The sequence below is a fragment of the Molothrus aeneus genome, chromosome 10 (genome assembly GCF_037042795.1).
Source record: "Molothrus aeneus isolate 106 chromosome 10, BPBGC_Maene_1.0, whole genome shotgun sequence".
In the NCBI taxonomy this organism is placed as follows: domain Eukaryota; kingdom Metazoa; phylum Chordata; class Aves; order Passeriformes; family Icteridae; genus Molothrus; species Molothrus aeneus.
In genome coordinates, this window is record NC_089655.1 from 17,896,132 (window position 1) to 17,914,638 (window position 18,507).

Below are 18,507 nucleotides of genomic sequence, written 5' to 3' on the forward strand. Positions count from 1 at the left end.
GTCTGCGATGAAGGAGGGGGGAGAGGTGCTCCAAGAGCTGGAGCAGATTCCCCTGCAGCCCATGGAGAAGGCCATGTCCCAGTAGGTTGTTCCCTGCAGCCCAGGAAGGCCAACATGGGAACAGAGAGCCACCCTGCAGCAGGGGCCTGTGCCCTGAAGGAAGCTACAGCCCATGCTGGAGCTGTTCTTGAAGAGCTGGTGCCACAGGAGAGCAGTTTCTGCATGCCATGGGAGGGAGCCCAGGCTGGAACAATGCAAGAGTGGCAAGGACAAAGTGTTATGAACTGACCACAACTTCCCCCCTCCCCATCCCCCTGTGCCAAATATGGGCAGGGGGTGGAAGAATTGGGAATGAAGGAGTGAGACTGAGTCTGGGGAGCACAGGTTGAGAGGGTGTTTTTATTTCCTACTTTCCTTCTCTGTTTTTAAATTGAAAATAGATTAAATTATTTTCCCAAAGATGAATTCTTTCTGTTTTGTTGGTGATGCTGATTAGCAAGTAATCCCCTCATCTTTATCTTAACCCATAAGCTTTTTTTACACTTTGTTTTCTTCCCCATTGAGGAGAGGAGCAAGAGAGCAACTTGGTGGGCATCTAGCAGAAAGCTCAGGTCATTCCACCAAAACAGCATTGGGCCCTAAACACCTAAATACAAAACAAAGCTCCAGAGCTCCCTAGAAAATGAGGTTTACTCCAAAAATATGTCTTAGACCAAGAGAAGTAAAACTATTGTCATAAAAAAAGGAAGAACTGATTAAAATTCAAATAGCTACTATTTTTTTTAAACTGTAAACCAAGTGAATTAATGCATCCCATTCAGTAAGTCTTACCTTTTTAAGACTTTCAATGCTCAATTTCTTTTTTTTTGTGCCAAATTACTCATGATCATTTCTGACAAAAATGCCTTCCATTCCTCCTTTCATAGCCTCTCCTCCATCTTGATACACAGAAAGTGATCTCACCTGTGGGTTAATAAGCCCAGCACCCTCTTTTTCCATTGGTCTGCTTCTTCCTCAGTCATTTTCAATAGAACAATTAGAAGGCTCAGCAAGCTCACAGTGCTCTCCATCTGATTTGCAGGTAGCTTGGTGAAATGCACAGTAAGGGGTTGGAAAATGAATGTACAGATGAACTTCAATAGCACAAACTGCTGAGAAAACATTTTAATCGTGGATTATAATAACCATTTCAGGTTGAGCTGACACTGTTTCCTAATCATTTAAAGCTTCACCAGTCATAAAAATATCTATTCACTTGGGTGTGAGTTTTATGGAACCAGCCTATGATCTCATAATAAATCTCTTATAAACCAGTTGAGGATCAGCCCTGATAATGGACATGGGAAAGATTCAGCAAACACAAGACATGAGAAAACAGACTATATTTTTACTGTGCTTTAGTTATTAGGGGATCAGCTGAAGAAAAGCTTGATGAAAGGCCCTTGTACCCTTAACTGGATAAAGAAAAAGTATCTCTTCCTATAGCAAACACATTAATGCCAATAAAGAGGCTGGGTCTTCTATGTCATCTGACTTTATTGGCATTGATGTGTTTGCTGCAGGAAAAGATTCTTCTCTAAAGTGTGATGAGATCCTTCTCTCCCAGCACTGCTGGGTGGGTGCATGCTCTTACCAGGGTAAATGAGCGTCTTGGTTAGCTATAAATTATCTGCAGACAGTTCAGCACCCTGCTTAGCTGTAATCCCCTATTTGGATTAGTATGTTGCTCCAATTGCATGTGCCATTTTGGGTGCTAATGAGTAAAATACAGTGTATTTTACTTACACTGAATAAACATCTTGTAATTAGTACTAACCCACCTCATTGCAAGGCTGTGTTCTCCCACAGATGCCAGGAGCTATTGCTGGTGGATAATTGCAAGGGCACGCATTGGCCACAAAACAGCAACTTTACAGCATGATCCTTATAATCACTTTTGACAAAACCCATGTCATCACCAGCCCCTCATGCTAAGGAGCCTCCCTGGAAACTCCACTGGGACTTCTGGGGAATGGAGCAATGGGGAAAAAAGTCTTTCTGAAGAAGCCTAAAACTGACCAACAAATGATACTTCTGAGGTATTGAAATGAAACACTTCGGTGGAATTCAGTGAATTACACAAGCCTAAAAATATCCGTATGTCAAAACATCAGATTTATGTAATGCCATGTTCTGCTTCAGAAAATTCCAGTGTGTCTTCTCTAGAGGCAAAATATTTCAAGGCAAAACACTCAGTGATGTAGAAACCACCAGCCACGGCAGTTTGCAGTCCTGGTGTGGGCAGTGCTCCCATGGCAGCCGTGGAGCCAAACCGTGCAAGCTCCTCAAGGTGCTTCCCACAGGGTGTTAATCCTAAAGCTCAGGGACAGAATTTTAATATCACAGCAGCTAAGCAGCTATTAGTCTCATTGTAAAATAGGTGTATTTTAAGTGCACTGTCCTACTTTGTTCTGTCACGAGAGGAGATCAGGAGTGGAACTGTAGCCAGACTTTGCTCACACTTCATGCTATCCTTTCTCTAGGAACCATTCTTGGTTTTCCATTATTTCTTTATGAGTGTAGTAAAAATGCTCTGGAGAGGCTCTTGTGTTTTGCAATGTGAATGAGCACAGCTGACCCAAAAAGATGAATTTCAGACTAGTTACTTTATTACCAGAGCAGTTATAGAAACTACATTGGGCTTCTGTTTGCTTTAGCTGATGTCTGCTGTGCTCACAGACACAGGAAAAAAACAGAGGGGAACAGGACAGAAAAAAAGATTTGTTGCAAAGAAGGTCTAAATTCAGTCCAGAGAATTAAACCCCAACGTGTGAACATAAATTAAACAGGCCCTCTTCAGAGGTGGAGGATCCATAACCATGTCACAAGAAAATTATTGACTATGGGCTCAAAATAAGGTAAAATTGTCACCTTAATTTTCTTACCTCTCAAAGGACGAAAACAGGAATGCTGCAGCACTGGGAGTTGACTCCTGCAGGGCAGTGGCTTAGCAGCTGAGTCTGAGGAAAGCCCAGCCACCCCATATGGGATAGGAAATCTCCAGCTAAAGCAGTGACAAATATACTACCCCTGTCAGCAGATGGTTCTCACCTGTGCTCTGAGGCCCAAAGTGAAATAGAGTCAGCAGAGGTAATCATCCTGATTTTTATTAAAAAAAAATTACAATTAATGGCATAAATGCAGCAGGGCTGCCACTAATATTTTTCTTTACAGACAATTCCTTGTCCTTCATTTTCAGACAGGTACCCAGCTGTTAGCCCAGGAATGCAGGGCTATTTCTCTGGAAGCTCCACAGGAAACACTGCTGTCAGCTGCCACAATTCCTGTTTATCCCCCTTGGTGGGACACATGGCATGGAGGAGGCTGGAGCAGAGTGCCTGCAGAAGGAGCTGAACACCAGCCCCTGCTGTGCTCTACTGCTGCTGCTGTGCCAAGGACAAATGAGCAGGTTTAGGTGTGAATGAGTTTGTTGAAGTAAAATGGGTAGAAGAACAGCTCTGCATTCTCTGGATGTGTCAGCAAAGGCCTTCTGAGAGGAGTAGTGCTGGGAGAGGGAAGCATGGAAGCATCAGACTCCTCCAGCTGGGATTCTGGGATGCAGGAGTGGGTCTAGTCTCTTCTTCCACTAGAGAGGTCTCAAGCACTCTGAGTTTCCTAGGTGTAAGAATTCCAGATCAAATGGTATCTTTTTCTTCCACTTTTATGCCTCATGTGATTAGTTTGTGTGCTCTTCTAGTTGGCAGTTGCACCAGGACCACAATCTCAGAGGGGATCCACTGCTGCTGGAATACAAATTTTGCTGGAAAGATTATTCCATGACTGTAAAAATTGCTCTTCCTGCCATTTAGGTTGTGAAGCGCTAGCAGTGTACAGTAGATGATTTTCAGGCTATTGTGCTTTTATTTTGGGTTCAGACCTGGATCCTGTCACCTGCAAAATGCCGCACCTAATGCTCAGCAGGATGTCATATCCTGCATTTTGCACATCTGTATCATTAGCTGGAGAAGAGAGGGAAAAAGGGAAAGAACAAAAAAAAATCCACCTTTATATTACTAAAAAATCTCTCAGTGGTGTTTGTTTAGTGTGAAAGAATGATTAGTAATTTTTAGTGAATAGCAATTTTCTCCCTCAGATGACTTTTCTACATTCTCATAGAGCTCACAAACCCGACCTGCCAAATGGGAAGGAAAAGCTGAGACACCAAACATTATATTTCATCTTTTTAATTTCACTACTTTTAAACATCCAGTCGAATCAACAGAAGGAATATAGTCCCTTTTTTTCCCTAAATCACTCTATGTTTGTAGAAACTAAGTAGTTATCTATAGATACCCAAATATTATGTATAAATTATAGATACAGATAAAAGGAAGAGATCATCTAGGTATTTACATAGATATAGACAGGTATAGATATATAGATATCTAGGTGCTTTCCCCTGTTCCCTGCATCATTTAGAACTGAACAGAAATGAAAGAAACCTCTTGGTTATGCCAATTTCCCCCTCTCTCCCCTCCCCATGACATGCTGAGGAAATTGTACTCTGGTTTCTAGGACTGGTTTTCTCTGCCCCATTGTGCAACAAAAAAATGATTATTTTTAATGTGGTCAAGAAAGAAGCATTTTTCCCGTCTCCTTTTTCCAATTGATTCTGCTGCAGGAGGGATCTTGCTCTATTGTATGAGTGAGGAACATGGGGCCAGATTCACACACAGGTAACTCCTACTGATGATGCTGGAGTTGCCTCAGGGATGGATTTGACCCATGATCTGTTATTTTTTTGCCTTAACTGTACCTCCTCTGCAAAACCTCAATCATTACACCTGGTTAGAATAGAGCCTTGACAAACTGTGTGGCCTCAGCATTTGCTTTTATGAATCATCCCTTGTCTCATATAAAGAAATCCAAGACAAGCTGAACACGGCTGCTCAGTCTGATGGCAATCACACAATTCACCCACCTCAGGGCTGTGTGTCTAACCCTTTCCAGGAGATGGGAAAATATTCTCAGCTTCAACCATCCCATTTAGTGCTGCTTTTAGAACAGGAATCAGAATATTTGCTGCATTTACTGTAGGGAAAGGTGCTGGAATGAAACCATTGTAGGCTGAAGTTGTACACATACAGAGGTGCCACCTCTTACTGGCTGCCTCATTAATTTCCTACCCTGCTACCCAGTGTGAGCGGATGTGCAAGAGTGTGCATGAGTGTGCAAGAGTGTGCAAGAGTGTGCATGAGTGTGCATGAGTGTGAGTGGGTGTGCAGGAGTGTGCAAGAGTGTGAGCGGGTGTGCAGGAGTGTGAGTGAGTGTGCAAGAGTGTGCAAGAGTGTGAGTGGGTGTGCAAGAGTGTGCAAGAGTGTGCAAGAATGTGAGTGGGTATGCAGAAGTGTGCAAGAGTGTGAGCGGGTGTGAGTGAGTGTGCATGAGTGTGAGTGGGTGTGCAAGAGTGTGCACCGTTGAAGAACAATGCCAGACCATCCATTTGACGCGTGACAAATATGAAGGCACAGAGGCCAAACACAAACTTAGCAGAACAATCTGCCCTAAGAATCAATCACTATTTTCCTCTTGTTTGGAAGATAACAAAGCGCTAGAGCTTCCTGACTTATGAAAATAGGCTATTTATAATTTTAACTACAATTCCAACATCTATCCATACATTCTTCAGGATGCTCTGTCTTATTGCTTTTGACCAAAGCCACATCAATGTAAGACCTGGCTATAAATGTTCATTCTAAGAACACTCACAGGCAGCCTGCTGGAGTCCAGTGAAATCCTGCTCTCCTCCATCACTTGTGTCTATGTTAAGAAGATGCTGATAATATCCTGAATTTTCACCTGGGTTTTCCCACCTGCTGCCTCTTGGACATGGAAGAGCCATCTCTAGGACCATGCTTTTGCTCTCCTTTATATTCTTGTCCAATGTGAGGAAAGGAGTAGGGTATTAGGGGGATTTTCAGAAAAAACCCTAATGAAGTTGTAACAAACTGCAGTGATGACCTTACAGGGGGAGGAAGACCAGGGATGGGTAGTGAGAGTGGAACATAAACCCTCCACTTCTCACCAGACGTGCACAAAGCCAGCTGAATGCCAGTCTTTGATTTGTTCAGAAACCAAGTTACCTGAGTTCTTACCTTTGCTACTTGAATTTACTTTTTTCTTTCCCTCAGGAGTTTCCCTAACTCTGAAGCACTCTTTCCCATTTTTCTTTCAATTCTGTTTGTATTTATTTCTTCCTGCAGTGCTCTGGTTCCAATCCATCTTGACTCCAAGGGATCCTGACAGCAAAGTTAGTTAGAAAGCAGAAACCTAAGTGCTGCAAGTGGTCTTCAGGATATCCAGTGTAATTTTCAGGAGCATATCCTTCTTCCAGAGCACTTTACTCTTGTTTGAGGCTCTTGTGTCCTGATTTTCTAACCTGTTACTTCTAACTCAGAAGGCTCTCCAAGACTTATCTTATATCTTGCTTTCTCTAGGAAGCTTTTTTCATAGATACCTGCCACCACACCCCCAAAGTTATCATCCCACTCCCTCAGGGTGAGAGATTTCTCCATGGAGCTCATACTCTTTCTCCTGCTTTCCAATACTCTGCCAAATCTCCCACTCCAAGGACATGGCAATTTTGGGGTTTTTTTTAACTTTTACTGCTCAGAAGCCTCAGCTGATCACATGGCAGACTCCTCCTGACATCCTTTTGTTTTCTATGCCTGGAGAGGGGCAGCTGATGGTGCAGGAGGTGATGTGGAGTCCAATACACCTTTACATGCAGGAAATAAATATTTCAGGATGTGCTGCTATAACCTTTTGCTCTACAGGCACTGAGCTGGAGATTTGGTTCTTCCTCTTTACACCTGATATAGGTGATGGGACTGGATCTGTGCCCATGCTCACGACAAATCCCCACTCGGTGCTGGCCATCAAATCCTGCCACTTTGGATTTACAGCCATTTGGCAGTGATCCCATTTCTCAGTACAGGGCTCTTTTCAATTTGAAGTAATATTTTTTTCTAGGACAAAATGGAAAACCACACGGCCAAACTTCTTCCGCAGTTTGGGAAAATCGATGCCAGTTATCCACTAGGTGACACTGTTTACCTACAGATCTTGTCGAATTTGTGTGAAACTCCACAAATCTTTCAAAAGTAGCATTCAATATGTTTTGCTCTTAAAGAAAAAGGAGACTGGTTGCAGAGGAGAAGGAAAATGGGCTGTCAGTGAGGTATAATTAAGGGCAAACCTACAGTTATGAGACTTTATGGTCTGGTTTCAAACTATTTACTAAAATGCATTTTAAAAGCTGCTTTTTATCAGCCCCATTTCAAAGCCTTAGGAAATTGTTTTATTTAAAGAAAGAAAAATAGAAAGAAAGGCAGGCACTCACCATCAGCACAAATCTCAGCCTGGCTCAGATTTTGTCTTGGAGAACAGTGTGAACAGAATTGCCTGGTGGCAGAGCCAGGGAAGAAGGAGAAAACAGAAGAATTTCTGCAATTTCATCTGAGGCGAGCTCAGTGGAAAACTGCTCTCCAACCTTGCAGACATTTCAGAATTTTGCATTTTCTCCCCAGTCTTAAACAGCAGCAGAATTGGTAATCTCAATTTTTGAAAATTGGTTGTCTGAAAGAAAAAAAAAAATGGTTAGATGCTGATTTATTTCATGCTTAAATATTATTTTATATTTAATATATTTTACCCTATAGAATCATGTGCTCCTCTTTGTAACAGAATATATTTCATTACAAAATGCTAACCAAGTAAAAAATGTATAAAACTGAAAATTAGGTGGGCCAAAATCAAGAGCTTCGCACAAGATGTATCAACTTTTAATTAATATTTTTAAATTGGAAAAATACAAATCTGCTTCAGCACACTGATGGCACTGGAGATGGTGTTAAGGAAGTCTGTGCTTGACTTAGCTGTGATCTGGGAATCACACTTGCAAGGAAGCCGGATGAGTCTGTTTGAATTGGGCACACATTCTGGAAAAACTTTGGAGAATTCCATTCTTTCTCCTCACTTGTGCTGCTGACAGGCCAAAAGAAACATTTCTCATCTTCAGCCTTTAAGTCAGGCTTTCAGAAATACCAACGACCTGCCAGCGTGAAGGGAGGTGTCTGGGGAGCAGGGGGTGCTCAGGATCCCCAGGAGCAGAGTACAGGGAGGATGGCATGGGAACCCACCAGCCTCATGCTCTCCCACTGTGAGTCAGCCCTTTCTATTCTTTTGTAAGCACAGCCTGTAAGTAGCTTATGGCCCAGTTCATGTTTAAACATGGCCAGAGATCACCTTTAATTCCACTGTCTAGCCACATTCAAATACAGGTTTCGGCTACAGCTCCAATCAGTCTCACAAAACGCAGATTTGGGGAACATTTCGGTATGGTACTGTTCACACTTGCAAAGGAAGATCCTCTTTCCCCTATCATTTTTGGCTATTGGGCCAAATTAAACCCCTTCTGAGCTCTGAAGGAAAAGACTAGCTAAATTAAAGTTGGGAATTTATTTTCTGAAGCCCTTTTCCTTATCTGCCCTCATCAGATCCTCCTCCCTGAAACCCTGAGGTGTCCAGCCTTGGTTAATATCAGTGAGGCAGAGCTTCAAATCTCTGAGGTGCAAACCCACATCCTACACTGCTTCCAACACACTCTGGCACCTGTTACAGCCAGAACTGTCCAAACACCCCACCAAAGCAAGATCCCCTTCATGCCTCCTGCTGAGCTCTCTCTTCATGTCTGGAGCTGCAGCTTCAGCTGAACCCCTCAGCTCAGGGGTTTTCTAGATGTTTGCAGATCTCTCGAGATATTTTATTGCTGACAAAGTTTGGAACACCAGGAGTAATGATGGAACAAGAGGCAAGATTTGCTTCAAAGCTCTTGTGATCAGAGCACAGAAGATGGGAGGCCAAGAGAGGTACAGGGCTGCTGCAGGGATTGTGCCCCTGAACCAGGAGCAGAATCGAGGTGTGCATGGACATCCTGTGGAGGAGGCACTGCTGTGCTCCCACCTCCATCTCTGTGATTTGCTGCTCTTTTTCCAGCACTGCCTTTTTGAAAACCAACCACAGAACTAATTGATAATTGTGCAAAAAGCCTTGAGGGTTGGACAAGATAACAGTAGTTTTAAAAGAACCTGGAAGGCACTGAAAAACTTTTATGGTGTTCTTGATGTAAAATTATTATTTTTCACTGCTGTTCAGTGCACACAGTAGCTGCTGGCACAGTTTCAATGGTTAGGTGGATGACATGTTATTTTTAAATTTTTGAAGTGGCTTTGGGGCCTGACTCATACACACAAGATATGGAGCAAAAAAGAAACAGAAGAACTGGTGTTAAGAACCAGTGAAGCCCCTGATTTGTCTTATGGTGTGGGCAGAAACAGATTTTATCTGGACTGTAACCCCTAATTGGACTTTTGTTTGTATCACTCTTCCAAAATTGCTTCTGCAGCATGAAGAAATGCTCAGGAGAAGGCATTGAGGTTAAGGGCCTTGTTTTAAGATGTGGAACAAACCAGCACAGAGGATCTTTTCCCAGAAATCTTCCTCAGGCTCAAATCTGAACATATTGTGTATTTCAGCCCTCACTGGGGCTCTCCTTCCCCCATGAATGCTACAGACAGAAAATATTTAAAGCAAGATAACTTTCACTTTCAAGTGAAAGCATTGTAAGGCAAAAAGGGGGGTTGGGAAAGGAAAAGAATGAACTCATTCTCCAGAGAGCTGAGTCTAGCAGGCTCATTGCACTGGTGACACTGTCCAGATCTGAGGCTGAACCTCTGAAGGCAAAGGGCAGGAGATAGTTTGTTTAATTTTGAATATTTGCATATCTCTTTCTCTCACTGCATTGGTATCAGATCTGCAACAACCTATTAAAGCTTTCATTTGAATAGCCATTATATGCCTGAGAATGGAGACTGGGCTCCTTGGGAGCGCTTAGGAATAAACAAATCATTTGTGGCACATGTGTTGTTCAAGCTTCAAGCAAGGTAAATGGAAAATACAGATTATGGTGCCTCAAGTCCTCTCCATTTTCCCCACTTGTCAAACATTCCCAGATTCTTCAAAAGAAGATTCTAGCCATATTATTAGCAATAAAATGGCTTATAGCTGAAATTTTGAAAAGATTTAACAATGTTCTTTGCAGGAATTGTGTTTCTCATTACATAAATCTCCAGGCTCTCAGGCAAACCACCACCACCACAGCGAGCCATTATGTCCTGCTGTGGCGGTGTCTCCACTTTAAAAAGGTAAAGATTCAGGGCTTTTTGACTTTCTTGTTTTCCATTCTTATTCCCTTTAAAGAAAAAAAAAAACAAAAAAACAACACCACAAGCCCACAACAAACCAAACAATATATTCACCACAGAAAAGTCCCTGCAGATTCATCTGCACTGGGGCAGATTAGTCCCCATTAGCACCAGGGACCCACGCGTGGCCAGGGATGGGCTGGAGAGAGGACATGGGTGAACACATGGGGGGACACAGGGATTTCTGGGTACCATTGGGAGTGGGTGCAGGCTCCTTCCCCACCTTGGTGCTGCTGGATGTAGAAGCAGCCTCTCAGAACACCAATACACTGTTCAAGAGCAAAGCCAGAGACAACCTCCCTTCCCTCCACTCTGCCTCCAGCAACTGCTCTCCAGAGCAACACAAAAGCTGAAACTGCCACTTGCCTTCAGCCAGAGTGTTCCTCTTGAAACTTTGGCCTTTCCCAGCCTGTAGGATGTGTCCCACAGGCTTTCTCCCAGCTACTGGTTTGGCTGTATTTTGACCTGGCTCTAGACTTCTGCGCATGGACTCCTGAACCTGAGATGTGCCTGGGCAGAGGAAGGGTGGGGATCCTTGGTTTTCTGCTAACATGGCCTGGAAAGAAAATACTGGGAATGAAGTAAAATACCATAAAGTGAAATCCTAGCAAACAGATGCTGAACCTGATGCAACTAAGTTTTTTAATCATCCATTGAAAAATATCCCATCAATTGCCAGGCAAATTTCTCAGGTTGATATGGCAACTGGAAACACTGGAAATTTAAAAGCTGAGCAAATGTTCTTAAAGGAGAAAAATAGTCTCACTCCTGATGAGCAGGGATTTCCAAACTCCCTTCCTCAGCCTGCCTTCTTTTAAATTCACAACCTACAGGAACAGCAGTGTCATAGGATGATGCTGATTTTCTTTCCATAACCAGAGGCTGTTTCTTGGAGGGTGCAGTAACAGCTTTGGGCTTTTGTGTGATAGATCTGTAGTCACAGCATAGCTCTTACTCCCTGTTCAGCAGCAGCATCCACCTGTTAGCAAGGCCTGATGTCCCCACAAAATTGATAATATCACTCTTTTAGATAACCCTGTCAGTATATGGGGGGTAGGCTGGGAAAACAGAGAATTCTGTATCTGTATTATTGCCATATCACCTATATCTCTTGCAGTCTTGGCAGAAGGCTAGCAATGTCCCAGGAGTCCTGATCCCTCCTGAACACATCTGGAAGCACAGCTCAGTGGGAATGGGTCAGCAGCCCACATGGAGGGAGCAGCTCATACTGGGCAGGAGAGCTGCTCCTGGGAGGTTGACTGGAAACAAAGGAATTAATGACCTGTAGGTGTCCAAAGAGCAGCTACAGGAAGAACATAAACAATATTTGCTAGGAAAAACACAAACAATATTTGCTGAGTTTATGCACTGCCTCTCCTCCACGTCCAGCCAATTAAGTAGAAAAGAAGAGAAGGAAATGCTTGTTAAGAACCCAAGGCTGCCCCTTGGGAAGAAGAACTAAACAAGACATTCACATTTACATGCCATCTTCTTACTCCAGAAAGATTTAGAGGAGTGAACAAACAAGAAAACCAGAAAATTATCCACCTCTTAAGATCAACAAGGATTGTACTAGCCTAGTATCTGACTAATAAATATTTTCATTTCTAACCCCTTGTTTTCAGTCTCAGTTGCTTGATCAATAATCTCTTTTACCAATAAAGGTAAAAGTGATTATTTCTGGATATGCCAAGAAAGGTGATGGCTACAGCAGCCAGAGATGCTGGGCAAAAGGAGACAGTTCTTGCCATAAAATGCTGTGGTCTGCAGTAGGGACTTTACTGCCTTGTGCTAAACTTTGGGGCAGGTAGAAAGAGGTGCCTGCAAGGTGCAGATGACAGCATCCCCCAGAGCTCTGGACAAAGCCAAAAGACTCTTAGGTGTGCTGTGATCACTGTGGGGCTTGACTGGAGAACACATTCCCACACAGCCTGGGATGCTGGCACAGGAAGAATCTGGTGGTGCTTGGGGCAGTTTTAGGCTGGCATTCTCCCTGCCCTGTGCTGCTCCTTGCTGGGTAATCGGTGCCCTGGGACAGGGGCTGCCCACTGGGGCTGTAAGAGTGAGGACAGTGCTGCTGCCCAACACCTGGCAGGAAGCTGCCCTCTGGGAGGACACCTACTCCAGGGGACAAACCCTACTTCCCCTCTGCTCCCTCCCTTCACAAATACTGAGCATTTGATATTCATGTCGAAGCCTCTCAGATCCAACTGACCATATCTGCTCAAGCCAGAGTCATAGATCAGAGCCAATTCATATTTATCCTCTGAAGGGGACACGAGAATGTTTAAGAACCCATCTCAGAAAACCAGAGAGGGCAATTAGCTCTTATTTCATATTTATTTTATCTTTTCTTTAAACAAAAGATTGCTATTCTTTTCTCTCCCTACAACGAAGTTAATAGAGTTATTCATCAAGTTTTCCAAATTTAGACATCAAACTGATGTTTTTCTCCCACTGCTAATTTTATTCTTAGCAGCACTTACATAAAGGCAAGTATTGCAATATGACAAAAATACAAACCTCCTCTGACCTGGAATGTACCAGCAGGTAAAGTACAGGGGAAAGTACAGGCAACTTCTCAGCCAGGCTCTCCAAAACAGCAAGTCTTTAAATAGAACGGAGAGGTTTTTTAATGCTTGTTTCTCTCAAAGTCCACAACTGACCTATCTGCTTTTGTAGTCTGGCCCTGGACTACCAGGTTGTACCCTCAGATTACCACAGTGGTTTGGGATGATGCTGTGTTTTGCAGCAAGGCCAGAGTTCCTGGTCTCGGTTCAGCAGGCAGCATTTGTGTCCTTATGGGGGTCTGTCTCTGTTCATGGAGGCCATGTCCACGCTCTCAGTTCTTCAGGTGTCAGTCTCCTGATTTTTCTCCCAACCTGTTTGTCTGCAAGCACAGTTGTGCTTGCACTGAACCCCCAGGCTCATGTCTTGAGTTTTCATTTCTGCATCTGGCCCAGTTTAGATGTTCTGGGCCCAGCCAAAGCAAAAGAGACTCCAGCCCTCCATGTTCCTCCAGCCTCTTGTGAGTACTCTGCACTTGGAGTAGTGGCCAGCAGTGAACATGGGGGAGAGCTCCCATTGCCAAGCTATGCCTCTGGTGACTCTTGCAGAGCAGGCAACGTGCAAGAAACACTTCCTACAGCGTCTCTGCTTTCCCCTTTTGTCCCATTCCCAGAGTGATGCTGTTTAGTGTTGGTGAAAAGGCTGCTTGCCTTGGACACTGGGCTGTCTGCTGAAGAGCCAAAAATGCTCCTGTGCACATTCCCAAGAGAAAGAGCCACAGGGTCAAATTCAGACCCTGAATGTAGAAATACACTGAGCAAGAGCTGAGACCAAACCTAGTTTTAAACCCTGCTAAGCACACAAGGCACTCTCCCATGTAATTACCACTTGAAGAGGGCGGTTCAGGTGCTGTCACCAGCAGCATAAACCTCTCTGCACTGCTCATTTCTGTGTGACAGCACCTGTTCCTGCACACTCCATCCCATGGCATCCCGTGACTTTGCCTGGCATAACAAAACCCAGCCCCCAGTAAAGCTGCAGGTTTCCACCAGCTTCTGCAATGCCTCAGTCCCACACATTCCCATTGGCCCCGGTCGTGCCTCATTAGTTTGGCTTAATCAAGTGACGAGCTGTGCTCGAGGCCGGGAGCTGCGGCAGTCAATGGGGGCCATTCTCCCTGGATAGACACATGTCACACCCATTAGTGTCAACAGAGCCACAAATGCACAGCACAGAAAGGCCCCAATGTGTCCAACGGGCACCAGGGACGGACACAGGGGCCAGTTCAGCCCCGGGGTAAGAGCCTGCAGCTCGGTCATGCCTTGCAGCAGAGCAGAAATTCAACTCAGCTTCAGGCCAGACCAATGGGATTGAACAGCAAAATGAGAGAAGAGAACAAACAAGAAACTGGTATCGCCTGGCAAGTGACTGAGTCCCATGGAACACCCCAAGGAGGAGGCTGAGGGCCACGGCCTGTGTGGCAATCGGGTGCTCGAACACCACGAGCTCTCCCCGAGCTGAGTGGCTCCAGCACAGGGGTACCCAGGCTTTAGGGCTGTCAAAGGGATGGTTCTCAACAGAGATGAAGAAAAAATAAAATAAAAGGCAGGGTGGAGGGCACCTGTGAGACCCCGAGGACAGCCTGGGGGCTGCTAGAGCGAGCAGGCTGAGTGTCAAGAGCAAGTGTGGGAGAGGGGCTACCGTGTCCTCTGTGCCAGGCCCCACACTTGGTGCACCACAGAGAGATTCTTCATCAAAATCAGCCTGCCCCTGCCAAGGATCTGGCCTCCTAGGAGCTGCCTCTCAGCCAAAATAGTAAACTGGCTCTTTGAGTTCCCAGTTTTGGGGAGGCTTTTTACTTTCATATTTCTTATTTTTAAAAAAAGAAATATTTCAATTTCTATTAATTCTCCTTAAGATTTAAAATAAAATTTTGAAATATTTAGAATTTTGGAAAGGTTTTTAAAAAATATTATCCCAACCAAGGAGTTCTCATCTATGCCCCACTGAGGGAAGAATGAGTATGGCAGGTCTCATGGCACATGTTTCAATGGTGTGCATAGGAGAGATGTCAGGCAGTTACACCAAATGTTTTTAAAACATTTGCTTTTCAATTTGTGCTTAAATTAATACAACCCCATAAATATTTCCACTGGACACTGAGGTCATTTTTATCCCTCATGACACTGTTTGATGTGTTGATGTATTACCTAAACGTGGGGCACAGGCCCCCCTGCATCTGCACCATTCCCATGGAAATTACTCTTAGAACTTTGGTGATGTTTGGCTTGCCTTACCTTTTATGAAAGAAAAATCTAGTCCAAAATGTGTAGCTCTATATCAGACTACAGGTACTTCACTGGTACTCCTAGAGTTAATAGCCCCAATATATATCCCAACAAACTGTCTTTAGCTTTCTCCAGATGTTAATTCCCTCTAATCCTGTTATCAGTACAGGTAGTTGGACAAACAGTGTGATAATAAAGCAGTATTTATAATACATGTCCTTCAGTCCTAGATTAACCACGAGATTTCCCAAGCACCTAGGGATTTGATTTACCTACTGTGTGCAAATCTCCAGTAAAAAGAAAGTATCTAGGAAAATATATTTGCTCCCACACTGTATTGTTTACCATCCACTTTTCCCTTGATCTGTATGCGTGCCTGATCTATGCAATTTATTTATTCAAGCTCTCAATGATAGTTTAAAATGAGGTCTAAAGAACTGACATTATCAACACACTGAAGGAGTTTTCTGTGAGCACCAGCCATCCTCCTCCTCACCTCCCAAATGCTGCCCTTCTCACCACAACCAAGATTTAAAAAACCAAAAGAAAAAGAAATGGAGAAGCTCCTTTCCCCATAACTGCTACAGGTGCTTACTTAGTTCTGGATAAATGCAGCCCACTTCCCCCCCAACCCACCACCATTTTTTTTTAATTCCTCTCAACGTGTCGTAGCTTTATATGAGGCTAATGGAGCAAGGCAATGCTCAAACGTCAAATTAAACTGCACAGCTCTGTAATCACTCAGACTGACATGGCATAAAAGGATAATTAGTAGTTCATTACATGGAACATTGTTTGTTCAGCTAAATTGATTTCTCTCAGCTGCCCATGTTTTCTGTTTACTTAGCGAGTGCTCCACTGCACATTCTTATTTGTGAACTAGGAAATCCCTTCCCCTGAACTTTTTCCTTCCCTCTAATCAGCACTGAGGATTTTAAATATAGTTTGTTGGAGGTAGATGAACCTCCAAAATTACAGACAGGTGCAGGGCAACAATGGCCTGTGTGGAGCAATATGGAGTGCAAAACAAGCTGTGGTGCCTAAGGAGACATACCCAAGTATTCCAAAAAAGGCCATGTGTGTCCATCTGCTTTGTACATAGAAATTCCTAGCCTGGTTATTTGCTTTTCAACTTACAGTGAACTTGCCTTTCTCTCATATTGTAAAGTAAAAAAAGAAAAACAAAAAACAGTGGGGCTATAATCTTTCAGTGCAGTGGAAGTTCTGCAACAAAGTCTTCTTTAAAGCCTCATTTTTGCTCACTAGGACCCAAAGAAAAGAGGAGATTGTTGTTTTAAACATGCTTTTCTTTCCTTTTGCTATTAGGGCTGAGGCAGAGCTACCCAATTTCAAATGTTTCTAAACTGGCTGCCTCATGACACCTCTCCACTCAACTGAATTTCAAAATCCTGACAGTAGTTACAAGTAAAAGTGTTGGAGCTATCAACTCCCACACTCCTAGTGTCAGTCTCAATACATTTCTATTTTGCTTAAAGCCCTAACTTCTGTAGTCATTACATTTTAAAAAGGATTCTTGTTTAGGTAGAAAATGTGATCCCTAATGAGTCAGAACACAGGAGAAAAACAGACAAATTACTTATTTTTTGAAGCCTATTTGAAAAATTTTGCTTCAGTGCTGCCTACAGCATCCCAGACACCACCAAAAGACACTCAGGGCACTCTTTCCTGTAGCTCCTGCAGATATCACATTTTTGGTTCTGTGGTGTTTGAGTTGGAAGACACAATTGTTTTAACGTGATTTCTGAAAGAAGTTTACACAGTTTCTCATGGTGACCCTGTAAGAAAAGTGGTACTTGCTTCCTCTGAATTTCAGTGGCATTTATGGGCAGGCTCCTGATGGCAATATTGACCTATCAAACTAAGATGTTCCCACGCCCTGCTGCTTGTCACGGCCTCCACTCTCCCTTGGAAGTGTTGCCACAACACTGAAGCAGATCTCAGAGCTGATGCAGCTGGAAAAAGATTTTCCATTTGTGCCAGCTCACAACAGAGACCCACAGACAACAGTTCTGCCAGTTGGGAAGGGACAGGGGGAGCAGACAGGACCAGTGGATGGGTGGGAACTGTTTGGGCTGATGGCATCGTGAGAAAATGAACTTGAATCTGTAGGCAGATCAACCCCTTGCAACCCCTCCATCCTGGCTTTACTCACTGCTCCATGGGACCCAAGGCAGTGTCATGATCCCCCAGCACAGCCTGGCCAGTCACACAAAAAAAAAAGCAGCAAAGCAATTCTAGTGCCAAGTAAACCTCTCCAGATATTTTCCCTCTTTCCCATCTCCTCTTGGTCTCGTGGTAGGAACCCCTTTAAGTATGTTCATAGCAACAAAAAAATTTGTTTTTGCTTTCAGCACTGTCTTTTTCTACCTGTTGATAGCTGGCCCCAGCATCCTAAGCACCATCTAAACACAGATCACCTTTACACCTAAATTCTTCCTTAGTGACCAAACCATTCCCAGACATATTAGAAAGATACCAGCGTCTAAAGATTCCCTTTAGGAATCCCTAAGCAGCTCTGGAGACCCTTTCAGTGACAGCAGACCAATCCTGCAGCAGCAAACCCAAGCATCCTTGCATGTCCAACACCCCATGGCAATAGGAACCCCCTCATCTCCTTTGTGCACATTTATACCCCTGAGCAACTGTCTTTGCTCACTTGGTTAGGGCAGGTTTCCAATCAGCCTTCCAAGGAACCAGTCTGTCCAGTGCCACAGCACTGGCATGGCTGTGCTCAGGCCAGCCCCACGGGATTCACCTCACTTGCTCAAGCCCCCAGTGAGCTCCACCTGTGTGTACACATCTGGAGAGATGGAGACACATCCTCTCCTGGCTGCTGAACCAAAACCTGCCTAGAAAAGGATGGAACAAAACCAGTGTATTCCTCCTTTCTTGACAAGTGGGGAAAAAAAAGAAAAAACCCTCTTATACTTTATATAGAGGGATATGATCAGTTTGGCTGCCTCTGCTCTGAACTGAAATAAAAACAAATTCAGGTTGAGTAGTTGTAGGAAAAAACAAAGTATGAAGGATAAGCCTTGAAATACATTGTCAATGGTCTCTTCCTTCAATTACCAGCTCAGTGACAGAGCTCGCACCAAAGGCATCAGCGATTTCACTCCAATTCTTTCATCTGCTGAAACTATTTGAAAAAATGACTTGAAAAATTTGTTTCCACCTGTGATTACCTTCAGTGTGATGGAAACCTCAATTTTTTGAATGAGGAAACTATTTATTAAAAGAAAATAGGTCCAGAGTGCATACTGACTGCAAATATGAGCATCAGCAACAATACTCCCTGTGACTGACAGTGGCTGCCAGCAGCACCTCCTCGACCTAATTCTTTAATGGAAATGGAGGTTTTTCTGCAGTCAGGCATCACCCTCTCA

At 43.8% G+C, this 18,507-nt stretch overlaps 1 long non-coding RNA gene across 2 annotated transcripts; it reads right to left on the reverse strand.

Moving 5' to 3' along the window:
* Positions 1–3,128: 3,128 nt before the first annotated feature.
* Positions 3,129–7,568, reverse strand: LOC136560818 (uncharacterized). 2 transcript variants are annotated; one of them, XR_010784205.1, is made up of 3 exons: positions 7,382–7,568; positions 6,135–6,278; positions 3,129–3,998 (listed from the first exon to the last, which is right to left on the reverse strand). It is a non-coding gene; the product is annotated as an uncharacterized lncRNA (long non-coding RNA). The 2 variants fall into 2 exon arrangements; XR_010784206.1 differs by lacking the exon at positions 6,135–6,278.
* Positions 7,569–18,507: the final 10,939 nt, after the last annotated feature.